The sequence below is a fragment of the Thermobia domestica genome, chromosome 17 (genome assembly GCF_964235325.1).
Source record: "Thermobia domestica chromosome 17, izTheDome1.hap1.1, whole genome shotgun sequence".
NCBI lineage: Eukaryota > Metazoa > Arthropoda > Insecta > Zygentoma > Lepismatidae > Thermobia > Thermobia domestica.
In genome coordinates, this window is record NC_137470.1 from 169,817,707 (window position 1) to 169,837,935 (window position 20,229).

At 36.6% G+C, this 20,229-nt stretch overlaps 1 protein-coding gene across 2 annotated transcripts in view; it reads left to right on the forward strand.

The window, feature by feature from the left end:
* Positions 1 to 7,959: 7,959 nt before the first annotated feature.
* MCPH1 (Microcephalin) overlaps positions 7,960 to 20,229 on the forward strand; it is a 148,204-nt gene continuing 135,934 nt past the window's right edge. For both annotated transcript variants that reach the window (XM_081744609.1, XM_081744607.1), the window contains exon 1: positions 7,960 to 8,140. The gene's annotated coding sequence lies outside the window, so the exon portion shown is untranslated. The remainder of the gene's footprint in view (positions 8,141 to 20,229) is intronic.

Consider the following 20,229-nt stretch of genomic DNA (forward strand, 5'->3'; position numbering starts at 1 on the left):
AGTGGTGCGATTTATTTCCACTATTGGTAGAACACAATTCATGCGACTATTTTTCTACGTTCCCATGCGGGAGGAGCAATCATTATATGAGTTCGTAGATAATAAATTATCGATTATTCACGTACTTGATATGTCCTTTGATGAAGCCACCATTTGTAGTTTAATCACTAATATGGTAACGCCTTCTGCCCATCAATTTCTAGCTGAAAGAGGTATACCTATCGATTTAAATCAATTGTATTTAGCTGCAGAACACTATGACGCTTTGCATAGATATAGGAAAGATTATTATCGATTACGTAATCAAGGTAGTAGCGTACGGGACTTGGTACCACCCCGTAAATCATCTTCCTTTATCGGAGCGAAGAACACAAAACAGCAAGTAGTGTTGCAATCTCGTGAACCAAGAAATTTACATAAAACTTTAGTTTCTCCAGCTATGTATTCTTTACCATCTAACTATAAAAATCTTGATAAGGCGGAATTTTCTCATAACCATAATTTAGAATCTCAGTACTTAACTCAAAATAACTCAGATGTAAATCAGAATGATAGTGAATTGAAAAAACTGTTGGCGATTTCTGTTTATATTGCGGGTATGCGTTTTAAGTGTTTAATTGATACTGGGAGTACGAACTCTTATTTGGCTCGACATCTTTATGATGAACTTAGAAAAAAATATAAAATAAAAGCAGAAAAGGTGAACGTTCCGACTATCGGCTTAGGAAATGTACAAGTTAAAGTGGATATGAGAGTAAGACTATATTTTAAAATTGGAAGACATCAGTTTAGTGAAATTTTTTTCATTGTGGACTCTAATGAGTTTGATCTTCTGCTTGGAAATGACTTTCATACAAAATACAACGCCATAATAGATATTGCTTGTAATTTATATAATATAAAAGCTCGGAAGTTAGTGGTTCCTATGATCCGAGCTGATGAACTTTTGTGTGTCCAGAATTCTCTCGCTTCTGCATATACTTCTAGGAATGGGGTGAGTGGAAAGCAGCCGCCATGCGACCTTGGTTGTCCGAAAGCTACACCTCAACCTAGATCTTTTGGTAATTCTCATCAGATTTTAACTCCATCGACATCAGTAACCAGAGACAGCGGAGTTAATACCACGTTTGACCCAGGAGTGGAATTCGTTTTTGATCAGTCCATATTGCATCCACCGGAGACTAAACCGGAGGAATCTCAAGGTAATTATACGGTTCCTGATCAATTATTAAAATGTGATTCTAATTTACAGGAATATGTTAATAACTTGTTAACTTCATATTCTGATGTTATTGGAAACAAAATTGGTAGAGTAAAAAATTTCACTTACAAAATTGAACTTGCCGATAAAACTCCCATTCGATTGCAACCTTATCAGCTTCCAACGCATAAGCAAAAGGAATTAGATTCTTTTATTGCCCAGCTTTTAAAAGACGATATTATAGAGGAAGTAGATTATTCTCCCTACACATCACCCTGCTTTCTAGTAACAAATTCAGACGGAAGCAGGCGGCTTGTAATTTCATACGGAGAGGTGAACAAAAAGGTGATGGTAAACAGCTATCCTTCTCCTAACATGGAGAATGTAATATCTAGTATTTCGGACAATAATATCTTTTCAAAACTTGATTGTAAATCCTGTTTTCATCAAATTCCTCTGTCTGAAGAGAGTAGAAATATTACTGCTTTTGTGACAAAAAATAAAATCTATCGATATAAATCGGTACCAATGGGATTAGTGTTATCACCTTTTGTTTTAAGTAATTTGATGTCAAAAGTCTTTGAAGGGTTAATTGGTAAGAATTTAGAGATATATTTTGATGACATAATTTTATTTAACAAAGATATTGAGAGTCATAAAGCTCTATTAGAGGAGGTATTATCTCGACTAAGAAATTGGGGAATTACTATATCAGAAAAGAAGTCCTGTCTATTTCAAACTAGTATTAAATATTTAGGGTTTCGTTTTGAAAATGGCAACATGTCAATAGACCCTGAGAGAATTAAAGCTATCCAGGAGATACCAAAACCAAAGAATAGAAAAGGAGTGAACAGAATATGTTCATTTTTCTCGTTCTATTCAAAATTTATTTATGGGTATTCAGAGTTAATTGCTCCCCTTCAAGAATTAAGATCTGTAAAAAAGCCTTTTAAATGGACTAAAGTTCATGATGAAGCCCTACAAAAATTAAAAGATGCCTTTTGTAGTCAGGTCATTTTGAAAGTCCCAGATATGAATTCCAACTTCGTAATACATTGTGATAGCTCTTTGCGTCATTTTTCTGGGGTTCTCAGCCAATATGATTCGGAAGGGAATCTTAGACCTGTATCAATGTTTAGTCGGGCAATTCCACAATCTGATTGGAGTAAAAATATATATGAATTAGAACTTAAGGCTCTTTCTTTATCTTTGGAAAAATTTGAATATTATTTGGCAAATCCCTTTGTAGTATATACTGATAGTAAGAGTTTAACTTGGTTACTTAATAACCATAAAAGACAAAGGAGATATGGAACTATGTTAGAGAAAATCTCGAGGTTTAAATTTCGTATAGTCCATGTAAGATCAAAAATAAATAGTATAGCCGATTTCCTTTCAAGGGTTGGAAACCATCTAGAATTCTATACAAAAGACGATAATACAATAGAAGTCGTAAAAGATCATAATAAAACAGTAAATTTGTCTTTCATTAATTTTTGGCAAAATCCTGTGTTTAATGTGCCTCTTACAGATCACCAGAGGAAGGATCCTGAATTAAGAGAGATTATCAATAGGTTAGAGCAAAAGGAAGAAGTTCCTCCGTATGTATTAAGAAATAAGATCTTGTTTAAAAAGACAAAAGGTAAAGGGAATAATGGATTTAGAATTGTAATACCTAATTCTTTAATTCAGTCGATTATTGAGTATTCTCATTGTCCAATAATTCATGGTGGGCATATGGGATATCGAAAAACCATTGCTAAGGTCGCTGAAAAGTATACCTGGCCTACTTTATATTCTGACATTAAGAATTTTATACAATCTTGTCATTTGTGCCAAACCTGTAAAGATTCCAATCGAAAACCTATGGGTCAATATTTTACAAAAAAGGTAATGCACCCAAATTATACTTGGTTTATTGATATTGCGGGGAAATTGCCTAGTAGTTCTGGATTTGAATATATTTTAATTGTCACTGACGCCTATAGTCGTTTTGTCTTTTTAGAACCTTTAAGACGACTAACCTCAAAAATCATCTGCAATAAGTTACAGGAATTATTTCTTCGATACGGCTTTCCTGGTAAAGTCCTAAGTGATGGCGCTTCTTATTTCGTGAGTGATTACTTCTTGAAATTCTTGTATAGCTATGGTATACAGAGTGTAAAATTCTCCCCATATAACCCACAATCGAACAGAGCCGAACGTACGGTGAGATCGGTTAAAAATTTAATTCGTATTTATGTTGATAAGTCTCAACAGAATTGGGCCCAATTACTATCTAAAATTGCTTTTACTATTAACATAAGTATGAATGAAACTACTGGGACTAGTCCATGTGAACTTTATATGGGACGGAAATTTTACCATCCATTAGATGTTAAATGGTTGATGGATTTAGATCTTTTAGACGATGACCAGGATAAAGAGCAAAAATTAGTTAATATAAATAATAATATTGAACGCGCTTGGAAACATAGTGCGAAAGTTTATACTCAAAAACATAGTCCTGTTAATTTAAATATTGATGATTTAGTATTGGTTAAAAGGTTCATGAAAATTTCAGCAGAGAAACATTTCAATCCAAAGATCGCCCCTCAGTGGGAAGGCCCATACCGCCTTATTTCTGAACCTACACCAAATACAGTTTGGCTAGAAAATATTGAAAGACCATATGTTCATATAAAACGCCATGTTCGTTTTTGTAAGAAATATTTTCCACCGAGACAAGTTAATCAACCTAACCCATAAGGTAACACAGAAAAAAAAATGATTTGATGTGAGAATTGAGGTTAAGTAAATTATTAATATTGTATATATATATATATATATATATATATATATATATATATATATTATATATATATATATATATATATATTTTAGGATGTTTGTTCGAACAAATTTTGTGTGTTGTATATTTTTTTTTATTCCTGCAGGAATGCCTCGTCCGAGAAAGTGAGAGGTCAACCCTTTTCATTTTGTAAATACCTTATCATCATCCTTTGTGTATGTTGTGTAAGGAATTGGAAAATTTACTGTAGAAGTTTGTAAAGAAGGCGTTAGCATTTGAATATTTATGGAAGATTTGGTAATGTATTGAAATTATTTTATTATTCAACTTGGGATTTGTTATGGTTAGGAATTTTTTTTTGACCGACCCTCGGATATTATGTAACCCACCCAAGTTTCATAATAAAATGAAATTTTGTAAAAGGAAAATTTTGTGAGATGAAACTCCAGTTTACTGTTAAGTCGGTTATTTCTCTTGGAGTTGGAAGCACTGCTTAACCTTCGGTTAGATTGCGTGAGTCGTCGATCGGGATGACGTCACGTTGCAGCCGAGGTTCTGGCTTTAAGACTGAAGCGCTTCGCAGTGTATAAAAATGAGGTAAGAGTGATAGGTCCTCTGAAAAAGAAAAAAATGGGTCGTTAAAAATTAATATTCTTTCCGTATAATCGTATAGTTTAGTTAACTTCTTTTGAAATCTATAACAATTCCTGACTATGGTTATTATTTAGAAACATTATTATTATTCAATATATTTTGGAAGCACATATTTCTAAAAATATTGCGAAAGGAAAAGTAAGAAAGTAAAAATAGTTAATTGAATAGTTCATGTTACTGGTTTTGTGTAGGCAGAATTATGCCTTGAGTTAAAACATGTTGATTCTTGTTTTTCCTTGTTAAAACTAAAGTAAAGTCGCTAGTCAGGAAGTTTAATATATTGAAATTACGGAAAATATTAAGGCTAGTGGAGACTTCAAATGAATGATTTATGTCTTAGGTCCGCTTTGAAAAAGGAAAGAAAAAAAAAGAAAGGATTTTATAGAATTACAGTTGAGCTATTGCTCGTAATTCATGCATTTTGACCCATATTTAAGAAATCATTTCCTCCCACATTTTCATTCCAAAGAAAGCCACTTTGCAGTAACTTCGAGTTCCATACATTTTTGATTATATTGTTATATAGGTTTCTAAATTCTATATTTTGGATTTACGATTGGTTATAATAATACTTCAGAAAATTTTGTTACTTGGAAAAAAAATCCTTTTGGGAAAAATGTTACTTGCTAACGGCGATTTCGATTAATGATATTATTACTTGTTAAAATTGTTGAATGTTTTCTATATTACTATTTATATAACACGTTTCGGATTTGTTATAATAAAATTTTCCATTTTGTTAGAAAACTTTTACATTTTTCAAGTAGTTGTAGACAAATTCCTGATTATCTTAATAGTGATATTTTTGCATACAGTATAAGCCTTTTCCAGTATTGAACCTCACTCTTCACGTCGTCATTATTCTCAGCCGTGGGGGAGTGGAATTCTCCTTTCTCTCTCCTTTTAAAATTCTTGTATTCTAAAGGGGGAAGTGGGGTGACGTCCGTTCTCGCAGGACTGTGGGTAGTGGGGGCTATTTAAAGATTATATGTGTATCGTTCATCCGTTACACATCCTTTGTAGAAAGTCCAATTGAATTGGAAACATCTTGCGAATAAATTGTCTTCTTCATACCGCCATAAAAGGAGATATTGAAGGAAAGCGAGGAATATAAAGAAGAAGAATAGAAGTAATCAATAATTTGAAAAATAGAAGAAAATATTACGTGTTAAAAGAGATCGAGAAACGAGGAAGAAATGTTTCCTGTCCCAATATTAAAATCAAGAAAAAAGACAAAGAACTCATTATTTCCAGGACCTACCAAAAGGCAGAAAATTTAATAATAATAATAATAATAATAATAATAATAATAATAATAATAATAATAATAATAATAGACCTTTTTTCCAACTTCCATTTCTTGAGATGTCTTACTTCCATTGTATTTTTTTGTTCAGATTGTAAGTAGGGATGCGCACGAGACAAGTTTTGTGGCTGTCTCGTCTCGAAAGTGTGCTGTAAAAGTGATGTCTCGACTCGAAAACTGTATATTTCTCTATTGGAAGAGCTGTCTCTCGACTCGAATTTTGTCGGGAAAATCCTGTCTCGACTCGTCTTGTGCGCATCCCTAATTGTAAGTCATATACTCACTGGCGCAAATCCCGGGAGGACGAGGGGGACATGTCCCCTCCAACCTTCGAACTGGGGGGCACAGTCCCACCAATAATCCGATTTGAAATGCGTTTTAAAACAAAAGAGATGATTTGTGTCCGATTGCCACAAAGAAATGTGTGCTGAAAATGATGTTCCTGCAGAATAAGCCTAAAATCTGCCCGCCTCCCAGTGTTGAAGACAACTCTGCTCCCTGATCCTCCACAGGATTGTTTTTCAACTTCACAAATATTTTGAGCATCGCTTAACAAAAAAAAAAAAAGTCTTACTTGTCTCTTCCCATATTGAAGACAGCTTTGCGCCATTGCATATACTACCAAATTTGGTTGAAATTGTTACAGGCCTAAAGGGCATAAACCTGGGACGTTAAAATGAGATTTAATTTTATTTGATTTGCTTTAGGCGTTCCAGATTTGCGCTAGAATATACTTTCATGCACCGACATCATCGGTTACCCATTCATTCTAGCTGACATGCCTGTTTCTGTTCTTGTCCAGAACTTGGGCTTAAATGTAATCGGGATATCGCCTGCCACTTTAGCAACCCCATAAAATATGGATTCTACAGTAATCTGGGCCATTTTAGATTTCACTGATTCTCACTCCAAAGCCGATGGAGGCTGTCCTTCCACTTTCAGGCTATCGGGACAGGGGTGTCACTTAGGGGAGGCAGGAGGGGGCAATTGCCCTCCCCAAGAGTTTAGAGAATACATATACTTTAATCAATTGTCTACTAATATACTAGTACAAAAGATGAAAATGTTGTGTCGGTGGTGCTCCTGCTCCCTTCAAGCGAAGCCTGAAATGATGCCAGTGTATCGGAATAGTAACTACTTACCTACGAAAACTGTGGATTCGACACTAATATCGGTTGTTTTCGATTATTTTTACGTGCTGAACTTGGTCTCAAACGGCATTTGAAATGACACTATTCATCTCAGCGATTCCGAAAACTATGAATTCGGCAGTAATATCACCCGTCTTCGAAATTTTTTATACATCATCTCTCTCACTCATCAAGCTCTGACAGAGAGCAGGGCCCCACTTCGTTTTGAAATTGGATTTTGAAAGAATCAAAACCGTCATTACTCAACTTTAAGTCAACGAACACTATGGACTCGACACCAATATTGGTTGTTTTCAATTATTTTTACACGTTAATATTCCTCCAGGTGTGCTAATGGGGTTGATCTTGGAATTAAACTGCATCCGTGTCATTATTCATCTCTGGAACCCCAAGACTTGTGGATTGGACACTATTATTGGTTAGATAGCATTCGTGTTTAGAGATCACCTAGCAGTTTTTGTTTTTTGCACTGTAATTTTGGGGCGATATGTCAGAAATCTGTTCTTACACGAACATCATGAAAAAATTGAAAAATATCAACAATTAATTCTGGTACCCTTTGTGGATTTCATCTATGCTATGTGGAGTATTGTCATGTCGCTCAAGGTAATTCTTATTGAGGGCAGTAAAAAGAATATTAGTGAACGAATTACAAATTTAAGACAATTCTTTGGAGTAATGTTCCTAAACTTAGCCTCCACGAAATAAAAATATAGTGGAAATTTCCAATCCTCTGTCGAAAACTAAGATTTAAATTTTGCGCTGTGTTGTTGCAACCGATACGGAATGGGGCCCTTGGAAAGACTTTTACCTTACGCTCTGGTACTACTGATACACGGAAGCGGAAGTACTGCTCTACATTGCCAAACAATTGAAAGATACGTCTTATTTGAAACGGAAAAAGATTGAAGTCTTGGTGGGAAGTAGCGAGATATCCGTGACTTGAAGATGGAATTTTATTGAGTCGACTCGTGTTGATTTCAGTATTCAGTTGTCGTGTGTTATTAGTATAGTACACAAGTATAGACACGATATAGGTAAGCATGTCACTGTGTTTTGAAAGAAATATTAGTCTTCAACAATCTATAATCTATTACGATATTGCACGACTAAAACTAGTTAAACGTATTCTTGTTAGCTCTATCTTTATTTTTCTTACTTTTTTTTTTTTTTTTTTTTTTAATATAAAAGTATACTCAAATTCTCCAAAAACATAAACAACGAACAGCAATTGGTTTACTTTCATAAGTAGGTCATTGACTTTCATTTAAGGGCAAAGACCTGTATTGATTGATACAGTATGCTATAAACTTGCTTTTTAGAATGTAAGCTTACCTCAGATTTAAAATGTAGCATCACAACAGAAACACGATAATATTTTTTTCTATTTATGTTCAGATTAACTGTAAGGGAGCATGTTTAAACAGGTGAAACTTTTTATTAATAGGAATAGTATGTGCTATCTCGTTTTATGGTAGCATACTTCGCGAAATATCAACTTACGTTAGCAGCAGAGGCTAATCTTCCGTAGATGGTGACTTCGGATTAGACCCTCAAGAACATGTTTTTAATGTTGTGTTATTATTTATTTGTTATTATTTTAATATACATTACCCGTAATGTTTTCTCTTTCGGGAAGGTTCTAGATTACTGGTCCCCCATATAGGTTAATAGCTGTTTTGGTTCCTTTCTGTATCAATGTATAATATTTAATTCTTTGTCTTGGCGAGCAAGCGTGAACGAGCGAAGGCGGGTTACAGACTTGCAGAGCACGTAGTTTTATGTCAATATTACAGGCAAATGGGTAGGGGGATCTGTGTTCTAGAACATTGTCTCATTTTGTGTTCTAGGACCAGCTTTATAAACAATACTTTACTGTAGTATTATGTGAATAAAGTTTAAGAGGGGAGGGGTTGGGGTATAGTCTCCTATCAAATACATATCCCTGGGACGTCAAAAGTTACAATACGTGCACAAAAGTACTTCTTTCGGGTTAACTGCTGTATCGCCAGACCAATTTTAGAAAATTTACCAGATGAATTGGAAAATGTTTTAGTTTGTTAGGATGAATGAGTGAAAGTGTTGAGGGGAATAGTTGAAGTTAACGAAATACATATTGTTTTTGATATTGTAAGCGGCACTATATTTTGAGGCAAAATGTACTATTTAGCGGAGAGGTATCTATATGTACAGTGAAACCTGTCTATGTTGGCCACCATCGGGTCCATCGAAAAGTGGCCAACTTACAGAAAACAAGTGTGATTTGTGTATTTTTAGAATAGGATTTCTAGTATAACTTGATTCTAAAATTTTAATAAGCGGTGGCACGACAGCTACTTAAAAATAATGTATATAGAGTAATCATAAAAATATACAGTACTAGAAAATGTTACTATAGTATGAAAGAGCGCCAATTTCTCTGTAAATTTGGGGGGAGGCATTCAGATGCAGAAGGTATATATATGAAGATTTTAAGACAAATTACACTCAAATTATACCGAATATTGTATACTCATAAATAAAATAGGGTCCACATAGCTTTGGGGGGCCCGGGCCTCCTTGGTCCCCCAGGATCGGCGCCCTTGATAGTATGTTTAATATATGTACATACCTTTCTCTTCCTGAAAACTAGTCTGGTACATTGGATTATTCGGATTGAAAACACAATAACACAAACAACCACGAAATAGAAGTGTATGTACGCAGTTTATTGAAATTGATGTTATAGCACACTGAGTTATTCAGTTTGGAAACAAGAAAAGCTAAATTATAAATTGAGAAATTCATATGCAGTTTATATTACTTCTTTTCAGTTGTTACGGAATGGTGATTCAGTCTAGACATATTTGCTTTATTCTTTTTGGCAGATATGCGCATTCTAATATTGTAGTTAGCTACCTCTCTTGTTAATCAGCTAGAAGTGTTTCCCTCGGAGCAAAAGATGTTTTGAGAAAATCTTGAGGGAATTCATATCTCAAAAACTCCGCTATCTTTTGACAAGCCGACAGGTGCCAATAGTTGACAATTGAGATGGTTAGTTTTGACCTTGAGAATTTTCCGGAATTACTAAAGCTCCCCACTGATGAGAGGAGTTGATATAGCTAATGGTTTTACCAAACAGACAGGGTAAACAAATACGTACAACCATTTCCTGAATTCCTGTACGTGCTTTTTCTTATTCACATCTTCCTTGACCACCCCCTTTATGAGGGTAGTCTTCTGGCCATTGACCTCCAAGAACAAATCATGCGAATCTATGCTTCTTTGTGTCTAGTCACCAATACAGAACATCTGCCTCTCGTATGGGAATTCAAAGGAGTTAAGAAAAAAAAACTGTATTTTTCGTTGCCAAGATACGCAGGTAAATTTATCATTATCATCATAGAATAAACATTGCTTCAGTGTGACCAACTTCCAAGATAGACAGGTGGTCAACTTATAGAGTAGTAAGTAACGAATTTCTTATGGGAAAATGCAGGTTCAAGACGAGCTAGGCCAACTTAGAGAGGTGGCCAAGTTGACAGGTTTCACTGTATTATGATTTATGGGAAAGGCAGTATAGAACTGGTGCGTAAATGAAAAGGTTGTGACATATCGTGTTTAAATTTTATCGACTTGTTCAAAAATTAGAGTGTCAGTTGTGGAAATTGTGTGAAAGGTATTTTCTACTAAACAGGCGAACAGTTTGTTACTAATGTAAAAACTAAACCAGAAAAAAGTAGAGGAACATCTTCTAGCCTCATTAACTACGTTTTGGTACTTTTTTTTATGGCATTTATTGTCTCCCCCACAGCTGTGCAACACACGAGGCATGCATTTTATAACATATAAAGTGTTTTTATGCGTATACCCACCGCCGCTGACGCGCCTGCGGGTTATCTTTGCAACGCCCGCTCCAGCAGGTATACTCACTCAGAAACGAGAAATTACACACTAATAATTTTATGAAAGTAGATCAAAGCTTAACCTTCACCTAACCCTTACCCTACTTTTTTGTGTCTTACTCTACTCTGCCCTACCCTACTCTTCTATACTTTTTAAAAGGGCCCTGCTTATTGGTGCGCAGCTGGAGCGTGTCTTGTAAAGTTTACGCGCGCCTGCTCTCTACGAACCTGCCATAGCTCGGTTAAGTAGCATTCGTACTTTTTAGTAGCTACCTAGCACAAGGTGGTTTGTATTTTACTCACTAGTTTTTCCACCATATATCCGCATTGCATTTCGAACAATGATCACTTTAAAGTGAGCCAGGGGCACGACATAGTATTTTGGGGAAATACTAAATAATATTACCTTTTTTCGATTTTCGCGTGGTCCGGTGATACAGCAGTAATGCAGTTTTTTCTGTACTAGGGTACCACACAAGGAGATGTTTATATGCATGAAATGTGATCTTCTGTTAGCAGGTAATGCATTCTTACCCGCTTGGGAAATGTTTATTAAGGGAATATTTGCATTAATCAGTACAGGTTGACTTTAGAATGAGTATAATTACAGCGTGTGCGCATATGGCAAAATAACTACAGTGAGTAAAACATGGATTAACTTAGAAACACGAACCAATTTGTGCTAGGTGCCATTAAAAGTCACGACATCTATCTAACCGAGTCAGGACATGGAGCCCGACGGGGTGCATCCGTACTGTAGGGAGCGGGGGCATCAGGGGTGGTGGGTATAGCCATAAACGAGGATAGTGGAAGTACGCTGTATAGCATAAAAACACATTACTTGCGTGTGGCACAGGTTTGCGACACTTGTCTTATTACTTTATACGCTGCCTTGACTTAGTACGCCACTTCATCATGGCTTGTTTTTGGAACACACGTTGCATTTCATATTTCCTTCTTATGTGTGTGAGAGATTCCTTAGAATCTTAAACACTTAATGTTTTCCAGTGTCCATTAATTCAAACTTCTGCTTCAATTTTCTCTGATATTTGGATACCACATCACTGAGTACCGGGATTCCCTTACACTATTTCCGGACAATATCATCATTGCCAGTATGTTATTTCAGACCTTTTACTGGGACGAGTCAGACACCTTTCGGATACTTCGATCGTTAGGAATCACGGTTTACAACAGTGCCCGGTGTGGCTTCCGTGTTTAACAGTACGTTCTTATGTGCTTACGAGTGCAGACTTTATATTGCATATTCTTGCGTTTTACGCATGTTACATGTAAAATTCACATGCATTCCGATTTTTTGTTTCGAAACCAGATTTCATATTTCTTCCATAAATTTTTACAAAATTGTGCCCCATAAAATTATTGTTTAAAAATTGCAATTCTTTAACAATTATGTCTTATTGCCTTCTAGACTCTTGTTTCTTTCACCCCTGCCCACGAACTGTGTATGGAATTATAATTTGCCTGCAAACGTATATACTATTGAAACGATTACTCTTGGAGAGAGCAGCAGAACTCCTTCCTGGTTATGCGTACGCGCCTTTGGCATGGGAGACCTGGGTTCGATTCCCGGCGGGAGCTCATGTGGGTCGGATTTCACGTTAGTCAGTAGGTCCAGGCCTCATATAGCCTCGCTGCTGAACGGGACGTTAAACTCAAAATTAAATTAAATCTTGAGAAAAGCATGCTATAACCTGTAATATGCTGTCACTACTAGCTAGTTTTACATTAGAATAAAAATAATTTTTTTAGATCTAGAAAGTTAGAGAAATTTACCAAATATTATGTTACGAATAAATGAGTTGAGTTGATTTTGAGTTTAACGTTCCTTTCAGCAGCAAGGCTGTATGAGACGTGGACCTACTGATTAACGTGGAATCCGAACCACATGAGCTCCCACCGGGAATGAACCCTGGTCCCCATGTTACGAATAAAGTAACTGAAAATAAGGTTTAGCATCCTGCTAAATCCGAGGCTGGCTCAGCTTCGGAAAACTACTACAAGGCCAAACCGAATATGGGGAAAGGAGGAGGAAAAAGAAAACCGCTAGGCAGGCCCAGAACCGTGTTGCTCTAAGAAATATTTCTAGGTAAATTGAGTATGTAGGCAAGTTTATGTATTTCTTACTTTGTAACTAAACACTAAATTGTGATATTAAAAGTATCCTGAAAAGATAGAACATAAAGGGAGAAGGGAGCCGTCAAAAAGAGGGAACGACATTTCTATTGCATTCAGGAAAATTAAAACTAAGATATCTGTAGAAATCCTGCAACTGTATAGTAATGAAGCACATTCTTGGACGCAATTTATGTATTTACAGATCACTTACCCAGTTTTCCACAGGGAGGTCCAATCTAGCGAGCCTGGTTCTCGGGTTCAAAAATCGATTCCGATCCCAATTGAGGGAAGTAAACCTGATCGTGAAGTTAATTGAGATTACTAAGCGCAAGCCCCATTGAAAGTAACAACCTAAGCCCTGGTAGATTCGATTCTAATTTATAGCATGAACGGTTATATCCGTTCAGTTCATAGCCCTTTCACAGTTCATCGAGCCCTCCATTCGCGAACAAAGTCATTCAGAATCAAGTTTTGTGAACATTTTTCCCTTCGCTCCCGAACAATATTTTGGTATACAAAAGCAACACTGTACTCACAAATTCCACGTGCTCAGTAGTGCACATTTGCCGTAAGAATTGTTTTCAGAGTATTATACTCAAAACTTTATTTTTCTCGCGCTAAGTGTACTTTGTGGTGGACAAACACCATGTGCGTGGGTTTTCTCGGTGTTCTTCCGTTTCCTTCATTTCTCGTCATCACCGTCTCCTTTAGCCTAGCCGGCGTGACCGTGCCACGTAAAAGTTAGAAATTTCATTTCATTTTCAAAAAATTTTGTGCTGTTTTTGCCTCTATATTCCTTTATTTAATTTAGTGCCATTTGTTTGTTTTTAAAAATTATAGGTTTATTTTCATTCTGTCTTTGTCACGAAAAAAGTTTAGAAAGCATAAAGAAATACAATAGGGAAAATAACTTCGGTTCGCGAATTGTGTTACGAAACGGAGACGTTTGTTTGTGACCCAACCTTTAGTATCACATCAACCTTATATATAAGTAACTAGCACAAGTGCCCATTTCGCATATGAAGAGTAATATGCATGCATAATATTTGAAAATAATGAACTTAAGTAGAATAAATAACAAAGAACAACTCGTTCGGCGTTGCCACTGTCAATCCCCGGGGCGCCTGGCTTAGACATTCTTGGCTAAACTTGGACTTGAACAGCATCTCGATTGTCACTATTCTTCTTAGTGACTACAAAAATGATGCATTCGACACTAATATTGGTCGCTTTCGATTATTTTTACATGTCACTCCCTTCCCCTTGCTACGAGTGTCTTACACGCAGAGTGTTTTTTTTTTCTTTTTTTTTAATTGTAAAGCACGTCATTTTGTTTTTAGAAATGAATTTATATGCCGAGTTTCATCACCTTAACAGCATTCGTCGTCTTATTTATTCTAGTTTAGTTCTTCATTTTCAAATATTATTTTTCCTTGCTACGTTGGGTATTTCAGCTAGACCTCGGGGCACTATGTATTCGAACTACTGATCTATCTATCCTTCTGTCTTGTCTTCAATCTTTGGGCTGTCGCAGTGATAGAAGTGCAAAGATGTCAGTGACAGTGAAATTTGATGAATGGTTCAATAAAATGATCTTACATCTGAACGAGCGTGAATCCTATTGAAGATAGTGAGGACAAGAAAGCCCAATGTGATATGTGCTCTGTACACTTAAGGCCAAAATTTAAACAGTATCTCAGGAAACGTTTAACTGAAAATGTTTTTCTTAACCGATTTTCTTAAGCAAATTTTCAACAGGTTCATATATAAATTGATTGCATATATACTGCCTTTTCGCTAAATTTACTCTAGTTTCTTCAATAATTTTTCCTTGTGGTTGGTGTTGTTTGCTCGGTGCAGATACACCTTAGGAGAGCTTAAACGTTAAAGCTATAACCAGCATTTTTTTTTTCCGGTAAAATTCGAGGCAAACACCCTAAGGAAAAAATCATATATTCATCGTCATATATTCAGTGGTAGAATGTTCACTTCTAGTGCGTGGGGATCCGTCTTTGTAGGTTTTCTTGGGGTCTCCCGTTTCCTCCTAAGTTATTCATTCCACCATCGCATTTATTTCTCATTATCACCGTCTCCTTTAGCCTAGCCGGCATAACTGTGTGACGTACCACTGAAAGATGTAATTTCGTTTTCATCTTCATAAGTATGCAACCCTCAAAGTGCGTATAAATTTATAACACGCTACAAATAAATGCCGAAAGAGCGGCAAAAACGAGAAACTTGTCAAACTGTGCTCGAAGCTCACTACAAGCAATATTTCTATTTATTCCGGTTCAGGCCACAGCGAGCATTTTGTATTAATTTTCTCTTGCGGTACTATACTTCATGAATTAGTAGTAGTATGTGGGCTCTTGACGTAAATATATAAATTTATGTAAACATTAAGAATCCAAGACCATCATGAAATATGATTTGGTATCACGTTTTTGATTTAAATAGTATATTAATGCATTTCACACTCTGTATTTTCTTAGCAATTACCCACCCGCTGCATCATATACTTAAAATATGGGTCGCTTTCGATTATTTTTACATGTCACCCCCTTCCCCTTGCTACGAGTGTCTTACACGCAGAGTGTTTTTTTTCTTTTTTTTTATATTTTTTAACAAACTTATATGTTATGAATATGACCAATACTGTATATAATGTTCGTGTCTAGTGGTGGGTGTACTTGAACGAGAGAGTCTGTTCCGTCACCGAGCGGAAAAAGCAAGTGCCAGATTGAGCGATAGCGAATAAAAATAGCAATGAGGGTGCCCGCGAAGTGCAAGGGGTATTTGCAATTATTGTAGGGTTAGAAGTTATGTATTATTCCTGTTTTGTCCTGTGTTCCCTGTTGAAGTGAGTATGTCAATGCGTAATTAACTTCCCTGTAGGCGGCACAGTAGGTGCAGCTGCACCGACATTAATTCTGGTTTTCATTTCTCATACCGGTGGGTCAGTGGTAGAGCGTTCACCTCCGGTGCTTGGGGTCCCTGGTTCGATCCCAGCTCGCGCCGTGTGGACTTTGTGGTGGACAAACACCGTGCTCGTGGGTTTTCTCGGGGTTCTCCCGTTTCCTCCCACTTTCTTCATTCCACCATTTCACTCATCTCTCATCATCACCGTCTCCTTTAGCCTGGCCGGAATAACTGTGGGACGTAAAACTTACAGATTTCATTTCATTTTTCATACAAGTCATTAACTTTTAAAATATCTGTTATTTTTAATGTTTGGTTCATATTGTTTTCTGTTGTAATGCCGATTTCTACAGTATACAGCACAACAAACAGTACTGGAATCACATCGTCGACATTAGTTGTACAACATAATGAAACATAAGAAATGTTGTCAAATGTCGGAATGCCAACTAAATGTTACCCTATACATATCGTAAATTTAAAAGGAATCGCGCGTGAACGTCATGTGTTCAAAATTTTGATCATTACATCGCACACATTATTCATAACGGCCCTGTAGATCGATGAGCATGTCAGTGAACACGGATTGCTGAAACGACAAAACAAATTACCGAATCTTCTCTCTTAACTCTGGTAGAGTGGTAGAAGGTTATCTATTCGGAAAATTGCTTTCTTCAGCATACCTCATATGTAAGCATCTGGAGCCATGAGGTCAGGGGAATGGCAGGGATAGGGAAGATCCGTTTCACGGCAAATCAAGCGATGCCTAGGCCTTTATGGGCAGAAGGGCGAGTGACTGATTTGCGTATGAGCAGTTGCTTCGTTTTGCTGAACCCATTGTTGTTGTAACGACAGATTTTTGGCAGCATATGCAAGAAGGTGTCAATAATCGACTGCGAATTGATGTAGCGACCGAGGTACAGTTCGGTTTCATCATGGAACCATATGTTGCTGATGAAATCTTCATGCGCCATAGCTAGCAGTACAATAGACCTGCGCGCACATCTCCAGTGAGACGCTGCCTCACAACGTATGACCGACAATGAGTACCTTTGCTGTTGTGAATAACGTTATCTTCGCGCCAACTGCACACAACACTAGTCTGCACACACGCGCTCACAGCTCATATGACATTGCACCTGAGTGCGAATTCCAGTTCTGTTGAGTTTGCCGCATATTGTAAGAACATAAATTTTGAAGATGTCATTGAAGGATTTAAGGTCGTGGTTTCATTCGACAAAACAATGTCGTTATAAAATCTGATCTAGTTTTAGTTAAGTAGTTTATACATCGTGAAACATGTACTCTTACACACTTGGATTTTCTCAGATATTTCCTTGAATATAGGCATAGTTTACAAAGGCGTGTATGCATGTATGCAGTTTCTTTAAATATATGTGCATATACGTGTTTATTACACACGTGTTAGTATTTTGCATCCCCAACCTACGCTCAGATTACCAAAAATTTGCGTCCTTTACTGCTTTCGTACAACTGCAAGGTACTGAAGTAAACTTTTTAATGGTTTTTATGTTGGTATCTTATATGTTAGCCATCTGAGCACCGCTTTAGTGTCAAGTGTGTAATATCATCCAGATTAGGCTACAACATCGGAGGTAAAATATGTGGATTCCATATGTGAATAACTTTTGGTGCAAGGGGGAGCGGTTGCTCAGTGGTAGAGTATTCTCTGGTGCGTGGTGTTCCTGGTTAGATCCAGCTCGTGCCAGGTGGATTTTTTGGTGGACAAACATCGTTTTCGTGGGTTTCCTCGGAGTTCCCGTTTCCTTCCACTTTTTTCATTCCTTTCTCATCATCACTGTCTCCTTCAACCTAGCTGGCATAACCGTAGGACGTAAAACTGGAAGATTTAATTTCATTTTCAAATTTTGGTGCACGTTAAGAATTCAGGGCTACTTTTTGAAAATAAGTAAACAAAATAAGATGAAATCAGTTACTTCTGAAAGAGAGGATAATGTTAAGGAACTTACTTATATCAGGAATTTTTGTCTACCTAAGTAACCAGAATTATAGAAAATATCTAATACAAAGCGGTGTTTGGGGGCTTAACATCAACATAGAAACCATTAAGAAAAATGTACTTCATTATGTGCAATTGTATGTAATCAAGAACCGAATATATTCATTTCAAGAGGGGGCAGTGGACAATGGAATATTGATTTTAATGCATAGATTGGTTCACCTGCTGTTGTTAAGTTGAGTTAAGTTTAACGTCCCGTTCAGTAACTAGTCTATATGAGATGTGGACCTGCTGATTAAGGTCGAATCTGAACCACATGAGCTCCCGCCGGCAATCGAACCCGGGTCTCCCACGCCAAAGTCGCGTACGCTAACCGCTTAGCCACGAAGGAGCTCCCTACAATGATTGCGAATAATGTCCGACTTCGACCACCTCTTTACTATTAGGCTATTTGCATTTTCTGTTTCCCGTTCCGTCTCGTGCTTTCTCCGTTAGGTAACAGACTTTCTCGTGCAAGTATGCCCACCAGAAACGAACAATATGTACTGGAGTAATCAAGTTCATAGCATATAAGATTGTACCCGTATTTTAAGTCTGTACACAGCTAGTGGTTCTTGGCCAAGAAAATAAAATAGTATAGAATGTATTGATATACTATTTAAATCAACAAATGTGATGAAAAACGTTATTATCTGACGGCCTCGCATTCTTAACTTTCACGTAAATATATATGTTATTTACGTCAGGAGCCTAGTTAGAGTGAATTTACTAACGCATGAAGGCTAGTATCGCAAGAAGTGCTACAATTTTGACCTCGCTGTGCCCTGAACCGGAATAAATAGAAATACTGGTTGTAGTGACCTCCGGGTATAGTTTGATAAGGTTTACGTAGTTTTCGATCTTTAGGCTTCGTTTATATTATAAAGCTGTACTCAATTGGTGGATTATATACTTGTGAAGGTGACTAGTTGTTGTTCCTTAAGGCGTTTGCGTCGAATTTTAGCGAAAAAATCGCTGGCTATAGCCATAACGATTAAGCTATCCTAAAGTGATTCTGCACCGAAGAAACACCTCCACACAGAAGAGAAGATTGTTCAAGGAACTAAGAGTAAATTCAACGAAAGTAGCAACTATATATGCAATCAATTTATATATGGTCTCCTGTTGAAAATCTTTAACCTTTAGTTTTATAATTAATTCCCTTTGATTAATCGTCCGTCTCTTTGGCGTACAGGATATAAAAGTGGGATGTAAAACTACATATTTCATTTCATTTTTAACGAATAGAACTACTCATTTAAACTTCCCCTACAATGCATAATAAAGGAGCAACTTTTATCGGCAGTATCTCAAGTGTCATTAGTAAACTAACCAATAATAATTGTCAATTTTTTTTTTTTTTTTTTTTTTTTTTTGAGAGAGAGAGAGAGAGAGAGAGAGATACAAAGTAACGTAAAGTATCGAAACTTTAATTTGTATGGCTTCTCCATTTTGATTTTCGCCTCAAAATCAGAAAAAAAAAAAAACTTCCTTCTGTGAGTTCAAGTAGAGCGCACTGTCGTCGCTTCCTGTGTTACTCGCGTTGACATCATTAATGCTTACAGGGTACGGAATGCGTAAACGGTTACCATGTGCTTAGCCACTGTCTACAAACAAGTGGCCACGTACTCCACCATTCTAGAAAATTTCACTTCTAAGAAGGGGGTAGGGGCGTAGGAAATTACTGTTATTGTCAAAATATAAAAATAACCGGCGTTTGTTGTATAATCACGGGAAAGTGAATGATTCGTTTGAAATGAATTGTGTATAGTACTTGGCTCGAGGTGGTATTTGATCGTGTCACTTTCCCCAAAATCCATATCCTAACGGGAGAAGAGCTCAAAATGTATGACTGAAGTATGTATCTCACAAGCCCTTCAAGTTAGGCAGGTGAAACTTGATACGTAGTTGAAATCGTAATATTAAATCAGCAACTTTTACCTATTTTATATATTACTATTTCCAAGTCACAGTCAGCCATCATCAGAAACTATCTCTGCAATCTAGCAGTGGCTATTATCGGTGGAGCGTTTACACCGAAGACTCAGCGTACAGGTTGGGAATCTGTTAGCAACTTGAAGTGTCTGCTATGGAGAAATGTATGAAATTTCTTCATTACAAATATGACAGGGAGAACTTGCCTCTCAAATTGAGGGTAATTTTG